Raw genomic sequence first — 12,690 nt, 5'->3', positions numbered from 1 at the left:
AGGTTTCAGTTCAAGCCCACTTTTATTTCTTTTGTCTTCTTGATTCTGCTGCCTTTGAAGTTAATAACTCTCATTTAATCTCTTGCAAAAGCACATCATGGGATGACATATTAGAAACCCACAGCTTTAGCCTGCATTTAGAAATGTGGATCTGTTTAGAGAGAAATTGGTAGAAATCCACATCTACCCACTTATAATTCCAGCTGAATTGCTTTTGATCTACTTCTCGAAACCAAATTCATTTATGACAGCCTTGAACTACATCTTCAAATCCCCAGATATCACATATCAGAAGGCAAACTCTGTGATTCCCTCAACATCAGACTAAAATCGCTACTTTAAAAGGCTAAAAACCCCACTCCAGGCTGAAGTTGCTTGGAATCCTAATACTGGCATAGACAATAAAGGCATTTGACTTTCACTTCTCTGTGATCAAGAATGTGGTTGTCAGACCCAAATTTGATCTGACTCACTTTCAACTAGAGCCAATTGTACACTAGTCATTCCAAATAATAACAGAACAAATAAATAACTCCCTGAAGGGTGCCAAGCCCTAGAGCGACATGCATCAAAGAGGTTTGTTGGCCCTGCAGTTTACCCACCTGCAGTGCAAGAGGCCCACTCCCATGAACCCCAGGGCAGCTCAGAAGTTTCCCAGGCTCCTGGGACCAGCTGAGGAGTTAGATGGAACCTACCAGAGCCCCGCAGCTGTGTCTTCCCTGGGGAGACTCTCACCCTTGGATATGTGGAAGAGTCCTCCAGGGGAAGAATGGAAGACAGTGTTTAGTCAGCTTGATCTTTAACTGGCACAAGCCAGTTCCTCAGCATTATTGGTTCCCATCTAAACAACACACTGTTTGCTGGGACAAAGACTTTTTTAGTTCGCTGTACCGGATGTTTGCTTGTTTCCATTTTTCTACTTCCAGATTTTTAATGAGAATCCATAAAGTTTCTAAGCAATTTTTTTGTGATTCTAATTTACCCATATTGAACTAAATAAATTGAATTTCCATCTTAATTGATTCATTTGGTAGCAAGAAATGCACATGTTAATGTGTGTATAGCTGTTAAAAAAAAACATTGCATGGATCAATTAAAATGTTGGTGGAAATGAAGGACACACAATTATGCATGTAAATATTTTTTAAAGTGATGCCAGAAAATATAAAGGTATATGAGAGTGTTAATAATATCTATTTTGAGGATTATGAGTATGTTTTTCCATAAAATGTGAATACCTTGTACTATAAATGTGTATTTTCCTACAATGGGGAAAAGGGCTGTTTCTTTCAGTATTTTTGTATTTTCCTAATAACAATATAAAAATTAAAAATATCCTTTCATTAATATTTCATATGATTAAAATTAATCAATGTATTCACAAGTTTGACATGGACTGGATAGTATTTGAGAATCTGCATGTTCCCAGAGACATTATTTAAAAATGAAATTATATTGTATATTTTAAGAAAATGAGAAGAAAGATTTTATTTTATTGGTGCAAGATTTAAGCACATACACTTGTTCAACATGATCTAATAAATCACTTGCTTTATTTCCCATAGAAGCCTTAGGTTTCCCCATTTGAAGCTCTTTTAAGAAATGCATTGTACAAATTTAAAAATTAAAAAAAAATGCATTCAGCACAGAAGGAAATTTTTTGTAATGAATATATTTTTTCAAAGAGCTAAATTGACCATTGCAATCAGGTTCTCCTAAGCTGCAGGGCATTTTTTTTTAAGAATTCAAATCCTGGCTTGCCATGGACTCCACACTTGGCCATTTGGCAGATGTTCGCTACACCTCTGATGATCTTATGCTCACAAATGAAGGTCACCATATGTTAAAACCAAAAAGACAGTTCTGGTATTGGAAGCAGTGGTCCATGGCTAAAACTAGAAAAGGCCATATTCTCAGCAAACAGGGAAGGATATAAGGAAAACATTGTTCTAAAAATGCTGTATGGATTGCATTTGTCTTAGCCTGAATGAAGACTTTCTCTGTCATTCGAGATTGTTACCAAATTATATTCCTTGTTGACTAAATCTGCCCTGTGAGGCCCAAAGCCCTGGCTTGCTCTCTGGCCAGCCCAATGTCTTCCAGAGAGTCCCATACATGGATGATACCTGCTCTTCTTCCATTATTATAGCAGGGGATAGTTTGAGTCCAGTGAAAGATGTTAAGACCAAGTTGAAAACAAGAGAATAACACTAAGAAAGCCTTTTATAATATATCTCTTTGACATTAAGAATGTCCTAACCACTTTTCATTAGCTTTAAGGCAAATTAAAAAGGCAACATCTGGATCCCTTACCCCATCTTCAGAGAAAGACTTAACAGCAGTCAGGGTAAAGAGGACCCCTACACACAGAGCCCCAACCTTGTACTCTTTAGGGGCTTTAGCCAAGACAGTTGAAACTCAGGAGGTGGGACAACTTTCTTTCACAAACAAACACTTTAAATATTTGGACATGAGAAGATACAAATGCAAGCAGTTTTTGCAGGTAGTAAGGAGTGACTATCTATGACCCTCACATTTTTTGTTAAGCTACAGATATCATGAGTGCTGTGTTCTGATCCCTCTGTGTTCTCTATGGTTTGTTGAACTCAACTAGGTGGATTGATACTTTAGAGTGAAATTCCCCAGGACAACCTTGCTGTTGTCACCTGGGCATCTACTGAAAATGTCATCTCTTGGAGCCCCCTCCCAGAGTCAAGAGAAGCAAAATATGGAATAGGGATCTGCATTTTGGTAAGGTCTGCAGGTATCTGGGATGCATGTGAAGGTAAAAGAGGCACCACTGTTGTCTAAACTGGGTGCAGTTTCTTGACAACTGTAAAGACCTAAATTTAGTAAGAATAACCAGCTGAAAATCTGGTACATACCATTTAAGACTCTAGAGAAGGAACTAGGATACAGTATTTAGTAAAAAGAAGTCATGACTCTTTAATGTATTCTTATCTAGGATTGTCTTCTCACTTTTTTTTTAATCTATGACTCAGATTGCCTTCTCTTCATTCCTGTGACACATCTTTCCTCCTCTCACTTCACTGGGTCAAACTTACCTTCGGGCATCTTAAGCCTTCTCTTGGTATCCTGAGAAAATGACAGTGACAGAAGTAAAACTCGGTAATGAAAAAGACAGAACATGCCCTACTGGGCTTTAATAATGGGAGTTCTTATTCAGTATAATAGTTTACAGTTTATGAATGTTACATGGTGCCTATTTACCTTTCCCACCAACCTTCCAGGTGGACAACACAAGTAGCATTGTCATCAGTTCCAACCAAGAGCTAAAAAATCTAAGCATGCAGAAAATTTGGTGGCTCATTAGCATCCTAAACTGAATAACAAGAAAAATGGAAATGAAATGCTGCCTCCTGAATCCAAATTCAAACTCCTTCCTGTGGACTGAAGGCTCCATCAGTAGGGGCTGATGAATACCTGACTATGGGTATTACCAAGGTCAGGGTGCGGTGGCTGCCACCTGGAGTCCCCTGTTTGCAGAATGCTCTCTATGATTTTATGGGAAAGATCAAAGTCAAACAGTGCAGGAGTCAGCGGGGAAGGGGCCTTTCATCCAGGGCTGCTTCACCGACATTAACATCTTCTCTTTATTAAGTCCTCTGTGTGTTCAGCACCTTACATCAGTTGCCTCAGTTCATACTCACCTGTCCATCCTTGAAGATAAGTATCAGTGCCCCCATGTTAGAGAGAAGGATGTTGACCTGAGAAAGACCACAATATTTTTCTCATAGTCACACAGCTAATAACAAGCAAGGTGGCTTGTGGCTCAATTTCTTTGATCTTAGAGCTTTGATATTGGACCATTAGGGCTAATATTTCTAATGGATCAACTCCATCCAGCTTCATTGATTCTACCTCTTAAATCAGAATCACCAAAGTTGGGTCCCAGGAATATGGATGCTGAAATATGACTAGTCAATCTGCTGAACATTAAAGACAGAACCGCTGCTCTGTTATTTGGCCTGTTAGTATATATACATTAGATTTTAGGTTTGAAGTGAGAGGCAACTAGGAGATAAAAACAATTTATTAGCCAAAAGGAGAAGGGGCATTCTGTAAATAATGGAAAGAAAAATACCCAAATTAGAATTTAAAGATGTTTGTCTTATTACCCACATGTCATTGAATACAGCCCCCTTACCATCTCTGACCCTGAGTTTCTTTATCAATTAAAAAAAAATCCTACTCAGCCTGCCTGAGTAAGGTTATTATGAAAATAAGATTGGAAAAAGAATATGGAAAATTCTTAGAAGCAAAGGCCCCCTAGCTACATTGATGTTATGGTAAAATTAATGCTTCAAATAAGTAGTCTTGTTGCTTTGAATAATAAATGGTTTGGAAAAGAAGAGGGAGATTTCTCCATTCTGGAGGTAGCAGTAAGTCAAAAAACATGATAATTGAGAGCGATCCAGGTGGGCAGAGTGTGATTAGCGGAGACACTCCAGAGAGCTCTCAGATCTGCAAGACACTTGTGACATTGCCAGTGAAGGAATGAAGGACAGAGCTGGAGAGGCTTCTCCTGGAGGTCTGAGACAGGAAATGGGCACCAGGTGATAGTTAGTAAGGTAAGAGGCTTGGTATAGAAGACAGTCAAAGGATTGGATCATTTGGAAAAGAATATTCGAGGTTATCTATTTATTTTTTCACTTATTTGTCAGACATCTACTGGACATCTTTCAAGGGCCCGTGCTAGCTCCCTAGAGCTCTCTGGATGAGTGAGAGAGACTCTGTCTTCAAGAGGTACATGGTATGGGTGGGTAGAGCTGTGCTGGCAAACTGCCAGCTCTTCAGCAGCAACCCTGCTGACAGAGGAGGGGCCACAGAGGGGCTTAAAGAGAAGATGGGAAGATTGGAGGCTTTGCCTTTAAGACCTTTTGTGCCTTCAGTTTCTGAAGACTTTACAGATTCACCCACATCCCACAGCTGAAGTAGCTGGATTTGCTTTCTCTCCCTCTGTGTGTATGTTTTCAGTGCAGAGAAGCCACCTCAAGTTTGCATAGATTTTCCTAAAAAAGACATCTAGGGTGGCATGCCTTCAAAATTATATTTATTCTAAACAAACTCGGAGTGACTTCTCAAGCTATCACACCCAATCTTTTTTTTTCTTCTCTATTATGTGGCAAATGTGAAATGAAAACATCAGAAAAATGATGGTTTCATTTCTCCTCCAGAACAAATTATATTAAAGGAACAAAAAGATAGGGATGCTTTTCAAATAAGTATTTAGTACTGTTTAGTCTTTAACAAGCTTTATTGTTTCTTTTTCTCATAAAAATGTGATTTTCTTTGTCATTGTAGGTGCTTAGGACAAAAATGGGGTGGGTGTATATAGTTATATACACACATACATACACACCTCTTGTGTTGAAGTAGTTTGTGTCTTACTCTTACACATACATTGAGTAGACCAAAAACTGATTGAAGACATATTATTTATCTTCATATCCCCTATCATACTATATGGCACATGGCAGGGATGTCATCATGTGTAGAAGTCTGTTAGGTATAAAAATAAAATAACAAGAATTGCTTTACTTTACTTCGCTCTCCACCTCCAAATAAGACTGTGGCCAAATGGTTCCCTTCAGTACAGAAGGAAAGAAAGGAAGAAGGAGATAAAGAGAAAGAAGGAAGGAAGGGATGGAGGGAGGGAGGGAGGGAGGAAGGAAGGAAGGAAGGAATGAAGGAAGGAAGGAAGGGTTGGGTGGAGGGAAGGGGAGGGGAGGGAAGGGACAGGAGAGAAACTTAAAATGTGAGAATAGAGCTCAGGAGAGATCTGAGCATTTTCCTGATAAAAGTTAGAGTTGAAGCTCAAAGAAGAGCTGTGGCAGTGTTGAGGCATCTGAAGAAAGAGAGAGAATTCGAGACCAAATGTCCACTTCAAACATTGAGAAAAAAAAATTAAAGATGAAAGGAGGACTGGGCAGAGAAGCAGAGAAGTTGTAGCAGGGGATAGCTCGGCAGGGTGGGCACAGGGAAGGACAACCTCAAGAAGCTGGGATCAGCAGACAGTGTTGCTGTGAGGGAATTCATGGAAGAAATGCAAAGAGCCATCACTTCATGAAATGGCCTGTGACTTTTAAAGTTTTTTTATTTTTTGTTGTTGTTGTTGTTTTCAGAGATAGGTGGGGGAATCATGGAGTTTGTTGGAAATCTATTTTAAGAGTTTCTATAAAAGGATTTCACAAGTTAGCACCTCCTGCCAAACACAGAGTGTCTAAAGTTATAAAACTGTGAGTCTCAAGATGGTGGAAAGAGATGGACATCATTACCCCAGGTACATGCATGACTGCACAAATAGTGTGATGCTACATGGTGTACAATCAGAGAAGCGAAAACTCGTGCTGCAATTGTGTACAATGAATCAAAATGCATTCTGCTATCATATATACCTAGTTAAAACAAACAAATAAATTGATAAAAAATTAAAAATAATTTCAAGTTAAATTTTTTTTAAAAATAACTAAGTTTCTGAGAAAAGAAGCTGCATTGTATTTCTTAAATATGCTACGTTGTTCAGCACGGCATCAGGCACCCCAACATGTGTATAATAAATATGGTTAAATTGGCCACAGCACCAAGAAGAACTGCATTGTCTGGATGGAGCTGGGAGGTTGAGATGGAGATGAGCAACCCTAGTGAGGCTCTCTGCTAAAGTTAGGAATCCAGGAAGAGAATGAAGCCAACTTTACTGTAGCGATAAGAGTGTAAGCAGACCTTACCAGTCCCTGAATCAAAAGTGGAAAAGTCTAGTTGAGTAGGAAGAGAGAGAATTGGTACTGAAAACAGATTTAGGCTAGAAGTAACTCTGAGAACAAAGAGCTCAATTGTTAGTTACTATCACTCACTTCTTTCAAGATTAATATGCAAAAATAGATTTCCTTTGTTATTATTGTTACAGTATGTATGAAGCTTAAGAATCTAAGAATTCTGCTTTTAGGAAACTCACCATGATGAATAAAGAATGCTAGAAGTAATTAAATTTTATTTCTCAAAATATTTCATACATGAACCATCACTGGATTTCTTGCCTATCCTTAAGACAGAGAGATTTATGGTGATTGTTACCTATATGATAAATCCATAATATTACCATAATTATAATGTCCTTTAACAATGTTTCATCATAACTATCTTTTTAACCTACAGAACCCAAATTGTTTATAAAAAGATTGTTAAATTTTACAATCTAGAAGGATCCTAATGATACCATGAAAATTTCAGCACATATAAGACTGAACCTGAAATGGATGGAAAAATGGCCCAGTGGGTAGAAACTTGAATTGGCCATAAACATCAGGAATGGAGAACAAGCTTTCCAAAGTGAGGTTGTGGCCCAAATTCCACTGAAGCCAAATGACTCTGGGTAGAAAAAAGTAGTCCAAGCTTGTAAAAAGAAGTCCCCTATCTGCATATTACTTGACCTCCACTCCTAGGCAATGGCCTGGCCTGATGCCAGGAGGACACAGCAGCTTTTCCATTTATTTATTAGAATATCAACCAGAGGAGAAAACATCCTGAACTTTATGGAGAAGCTCAACTAAGCAAAGCATGAGCTTAGGCAGCTGAAGGCTCTTGGTGAGCAGCAGCTGCAGAGCAAACCACATCTCGAAGTTGTGTGAGATGGGGGAGCACATTTGCATGGTCCCGGATGGTCTCAATTTGGACATCACGCTCCCCCCCCAAGAGAAATCAAGGACAACTCCCTTGTCACTATGTTCAGTGTTTGCAAAACTGTATCTTATATTCTGACTTCTGACTCTCAATGTACCTTTAACTCGTAAAACGATTTTGAACAAGCCAGCTAAGTCAGTTTGCTGGGGAAATTTTGAGCAGTAATAAAATCTCCACATCACAATTAAAAGTCTGATCAGAATTCACCTGAGAATGTCATCTAGGTGAGAAAGCAAGAATATCTTCAAAGGAAAATTAAACATTTAAGCCCAAAATATTTGATTTCACCGATGAAAATGATTGAAGTGTTTGGGGATCTTATTTCTCTTATGTTCTTTTCAATGATTAGGTTTTATGAAAATTCAAAGTTGGGCATTGACTTATGTAGAATAATAATTTTTTAAAATGCCCACAAAATTTAAAAATGCAGATCTTGTTACAAATTGCTGTATGTGAAGACCAAATAAGGGACATGAAAACTTCCAATAAATTACTAAGTTTATTATTCCAAATTTCATAGAAAGAGACCCAGGAAAACATAGCATTATATATTTTATAAAATATATATTATACAATATATAGTCAGATATATTTTATTATTCCCATTCTCTATGATATCTCATTTAATAGCCAGATAATTAAAAAGCCATATGTTCACAGTAGTTTCATTTCTGTCATAGCTGCACCTTTGAAAAAAGATACATTTGTTCCCACAAGTACATGGTTAGAATCCAGCATCTAAGGTGGTACATATTGGCTTCAGGAGTGGGCTCCTTCTTAAGGTTGTTCACTAAATAGGGGGCAAATGTCCTGAAGAAGATTCATGAGCTGTAGGAGAAGGAAGGTCACCATCTAAAGACTTAAAGTACATTTTCAAAAACATAAAGCACAGGGGCTGGGGATGTGGCTCAAGTGGTAGCGCGCTCACCTGGCATGCGTGCGGCCCGGGTTCGATCCTCAGCACCACATACCAACAAAGATGTTGTGTCCGCCGAGAACTAAAAAAAAAATAAATATTAAAAAAAAGTAAAAAAATAAAAACATAAAGCACAAAAGAATAGCACTATGGTTTTCTAAAAAATAAAATAATTAAAACATCTCAACCTCTGGTACAAATATCTCAGGTTCCAAGAGGGAGAAAAAGATAGTATTCCCCCGTAATTACCTTTGAATTGAACTGCACTCTGTTTTTGATGATTTGGTCTTTAAAGCACATAATTTACTAAAAAGGAAAATAAGGAAGATGGCAAATACAAGTTTTATTTCCTATATTGGCAGACTTCTCTTTTGTTTCATTCCCATTACCTTTTAATTTTCTGCAAATCAATTCATTCCCAGATGATCAAAAGGCTAAAATGGGCTCTGTTCTTTCATCAATTCCACATTTGTCTAGAATCAGGAAATTACTCCATTATGTTATTAGTTCAAAAGCTTCTCTTGGTAGTTCCTAAATCTCCTCCCAGGCCCTTCCCTCCAATTCTCTCTCTCTCTCTCTCTCTCTCTCTCTCTCTCTCTCTCTCTCTCTCTCTCTGCAGGAGCAAAATGCCTGACAACACTTTAGGAGAGATGCAAGAAATGCTAAAAGACTAGGACTTCGATATTCACATTATTCATTCCCTTTCTCATGGCCCACCCACAGAGAAAGGTATGGTATGTGAGCATGTGTGTGTGAGTGTGTGTGTGTGTGTGTGTGTGTGTGTGTGTGTGTGTGTGTTCAGGTTCATGTTTCACCCTTTCAAAAAAATATTTTAACTTATTAAAAGCATCAACTCTGAAATCCTAAGTATCTGGCAAATTGGAAAACAACGCACCCCAGGTTTATGTGGGTGAAATTAAAAGTTCAAGTGCCTGTGTGCAGGGTGGTTATTAAAATTAGCATTCAAATGAGAGATGGGATTCAAGGTGTGTCTTTGAAACTTTGGACTGAACCATTTCTGGACTACCAAGCAAGTCCAGGAATGTCAGCCAGCAGCCCTGGAGATGTGCTGTGTCAGCAGGCACCAGGACCAACCAGCCCCTGCACCACACCTAGAAATGCCAACCAAGAGACATGGGTTGCAAACTCTGGGGCATCCAGAGAAGCAAAGAGGAAATGGGGGAAAGAGACATCTCTCTCTCTTTCCCTCCCTCTCCCTCTCCCTCTCATTCCCTCTCTCCCTCCCTCTCAGTCTACCAGCCTCAGACACACCTACCAAAGCTCCAGGTTTTGGGAACCGTTCCCTCTAGGGCCCACACCAGCGTGTTCCCCAGCAGGTAGCTAGGACACCATCCCCAGGCCCCACACAAGCTCGCTTAACATTGCAAACGCTTTCCTTCCTCTCATCCAAGAGCACCCTAACCAGCCTGATCCGAATCCCCCCAAATAAGCCTCGGGTTGCCTCTGGAGCAAGTCAGTGTTGAGAGCAAAGGCACCAGGCAGCCTCTCTCCCACTCCTACCACCATCATCCGCTGGCGGCCCGAAGTGGCACCGGGATCGGAGACCCCAGGGAGGGATCGCGCGTTCCCTCTCACTTACTTGGAGTTGCAGATGTCCTCAGGGCGCGCAGGCTGCCTTTGTTGCACGGGGCGAGGTCTGTCTGCCGCAGCGGCGTCCAGGTAGGGCTTGCTCTGCTCCCGCCTGGGCGGCTGCAGCTCTGCTCCTCCTGGACGGATGGCTCTGGCTTCTTTCTTCTCCTCTCTCCACTTTGGATTTTCCTACGCTCTGGGGCTCCCTTGGCGGGATTTTTGGACTGGAAGGCGGGAAACCTGATCCTGCCTTTGACTCAATTACTCCCTGACTGGGAGGGGATGGAAGGGAAACGGAGAAGGGGAGGGCTGAGAGGACGCAGGCTGGGCGAGGGAGGGAGAGCGCTTTGGCCCGGGAGCTGATTGGGAAGCTTATTAAAAGCAGAATACTCCAGGGGCAGTCTCTCCCCACGGAGCACGAAAAGGGACTTGAACCAAGAGGCCAGGAGATGCAAGATGGTTTTGTTTTCAGCAGAGCCCCAACACGATATTTCTTTTCCAAACTCCATGCACGACCTATTCTTTCTATGGGTGCCTGCTCCTGTTTACCGAGTAGGATGCCTTAAAGGGACAATCGATGGCATTTTAGCTGAGAGTTTGGGATTTGCACAATTGAAAGGATGATATTCACACAGTCTTCAAATCCAGCCGCTCCTTCCCCCGCCCCTGACAACCACCCTCCCTGCACGGAGCCCCAGTTAATTTCAGCTGTCAGTCACAGCCCACCTGCAGTCACAAAACCTGCGAAGTATTTTTTCTGGATTGTCACAAAGAGTGGCAGATCTCTGAAAGTTCCCAATTAAGTGCCACTTCCCTTTAGGGGGCTTTTTCCTTTTGGGGCTTCCTGGTGCCTCTAGTGACCTATTTAGTGACATGATTCTGCAGCACTCAAGAATTCAGGGGATTAATCCAAGGGGCTCAAACTTTGAGGTTTGTAAAATGCAGAGATTGGAGATCCTGTCTTTCTGGAACTTGCATTTCTTTTAGTTGAAGAAAAAGACTAAAGTAATAGATGAGTCTCCCATAGACCAGTATCTATGATATAAATGAGATAAATTATAAAAATGATTAGGAAGCATAAAACGTATTTACCCAAACATTTTCAAAATGTAAGTATTGAGATTTTAACCTCATTCATTAGTTCTTTCCTGCTCCTCGGCTTGCACCTTTTATTTCCTTTCAGTTTATTAGCTGCCACCCTCAAATTAGTTGTAGAATATACTTCCATTTCCCATAGTTCTGAGTTTGCATCTCTTGGATTCAACTCGACAAGTGCTTATTAAGCCCTGTATATAACTAAAATTTACATTTCTTAGGACCATTCCTAAATCCCCAAATTAGGGGCATTTTTTTTCATGGCAGATAGTTTTTTGGGACTCAGAGCTCTTCTATTGACTGCTACCTGGACAGATGTCCTGTTCCTGCAAGTAGAGCTTTAATAAATCAATCAACCTATCAATCAAAAGAGGAAGCATCAAGATTTTATTTACAGTCAGGTGAGGTGGCACACATCTATAATCCCAGCAACACAGGAGACTGAGTCAGGAGGATGGCAAGTTTGAAGCCAGACTCAGTAAATTAGGGAGGCCCTCAGCAACTTATTGAGAGCCTGTCTTAAAAAAAAGGAAAGAAAGAAAGAGAAAAGAAAAAAAGACTGGACATGTAGCTCAGTGGTAAAGAGGCTTAATACAAAAAAAAAAAAAATAAAAGTCTATATTTATTTACAGCCCCAATCAAATTCTCAATTCTCCACACATAATTACCCCCAAAGGAAATAAATAAATAAACAAATCAATATAACAAATTCTCTTCCATCTAATCTTAAACTTTAGGTTATATATTTTTCTTTTATGATTACATTTTCCCCAAGAAGCAAACAATCTTTGTTTTAATCCTGTTGCACCTACATAAATCACATAGCAGGGCATATACTCATTTTTTATTATTTTTCCCAGATCCTTTATTGAAAGAGATGTCTCAGCATTTCCTATCTCTTTACAAGAATGGAGCTCCAAGGCCCAAATAAAGGGTATCTTTTCTTTTTCTCTTCCTGAACTTTACCTTCACGTCTACCAGAGCTACATGCGACAACCATTTAACATGAACCATGCTGGCTTGATTGTGGTGCTTGATGATGCAGTTTAAAAAGTAAGCATGAATTTTTTATGATTTCTACTTAATTACATGTGCTATATCAGAAATACAATCTTGTTTTTTTTCAATAGGTGTTATGAAAAAAATATATACTATATATAATATAGATACACATATAGTATATAATATATACATATAATAATTACAAATTATATAAGTATATATTATATAATCATTGTTATATAATATATAATCTAGATAGCATATACATATAATATGCTATCAAAAGTGTCATACAATAACATAACATTGTATATAACATATATTTTGTTTAATATATTTAATTGTCGCTGAACCTTTATTTAATTTATTTATTTATATGTGGTGCT

The 12,690-nt window shown here is 39.3% G+C and overlaps 1 protein-coding gene across 2 annotated transcripts in view; it reads right to left on the bottom strand.

The window, feature by feature from the left end:
* LOC308635152 (pleiotrophin-like) overlaps nucleotides 1-10,396 on the bottom strand; it is a 98,607-nt gene extending 88,211 nt beyond the window's left edge. The window contains exon 1 of one of the 2 annotated variants that reach the window (XM_081269428.1): nucleotides 10,218-10,396. The gene's annotated coding sequence lies outside the window, so the exon portion shown is untranslated. The remainder of the gene's footprint in view (nucleotides 1-10,217) is intronic. The other variant, XM_081269425.1, reaches the window with a different exon arrangement.
* Between the last annotated feature and the right edge of the window lie 2,294 nt (nucleotides 10,397-12,690).

Source organism: Spermophilus citellus (genome assembly GCF_964194105.1).
Source record: "Spermophilus citellus genome assembly, chromosome: 16".
In the NCBI taxonomy this organism is placed as follows: domain Eukaryota; kingdom Metazoa; phylum Chordata; class Mammalia; order Rodentia; family Sciuridae; genus Spermophilus; species Spermophilus citellus.
The sequence above is the reverse complement of the archived record's forward strand: the minus strand, read 5'-3'. Positions and strand labels throughout refer to the sequence as shown.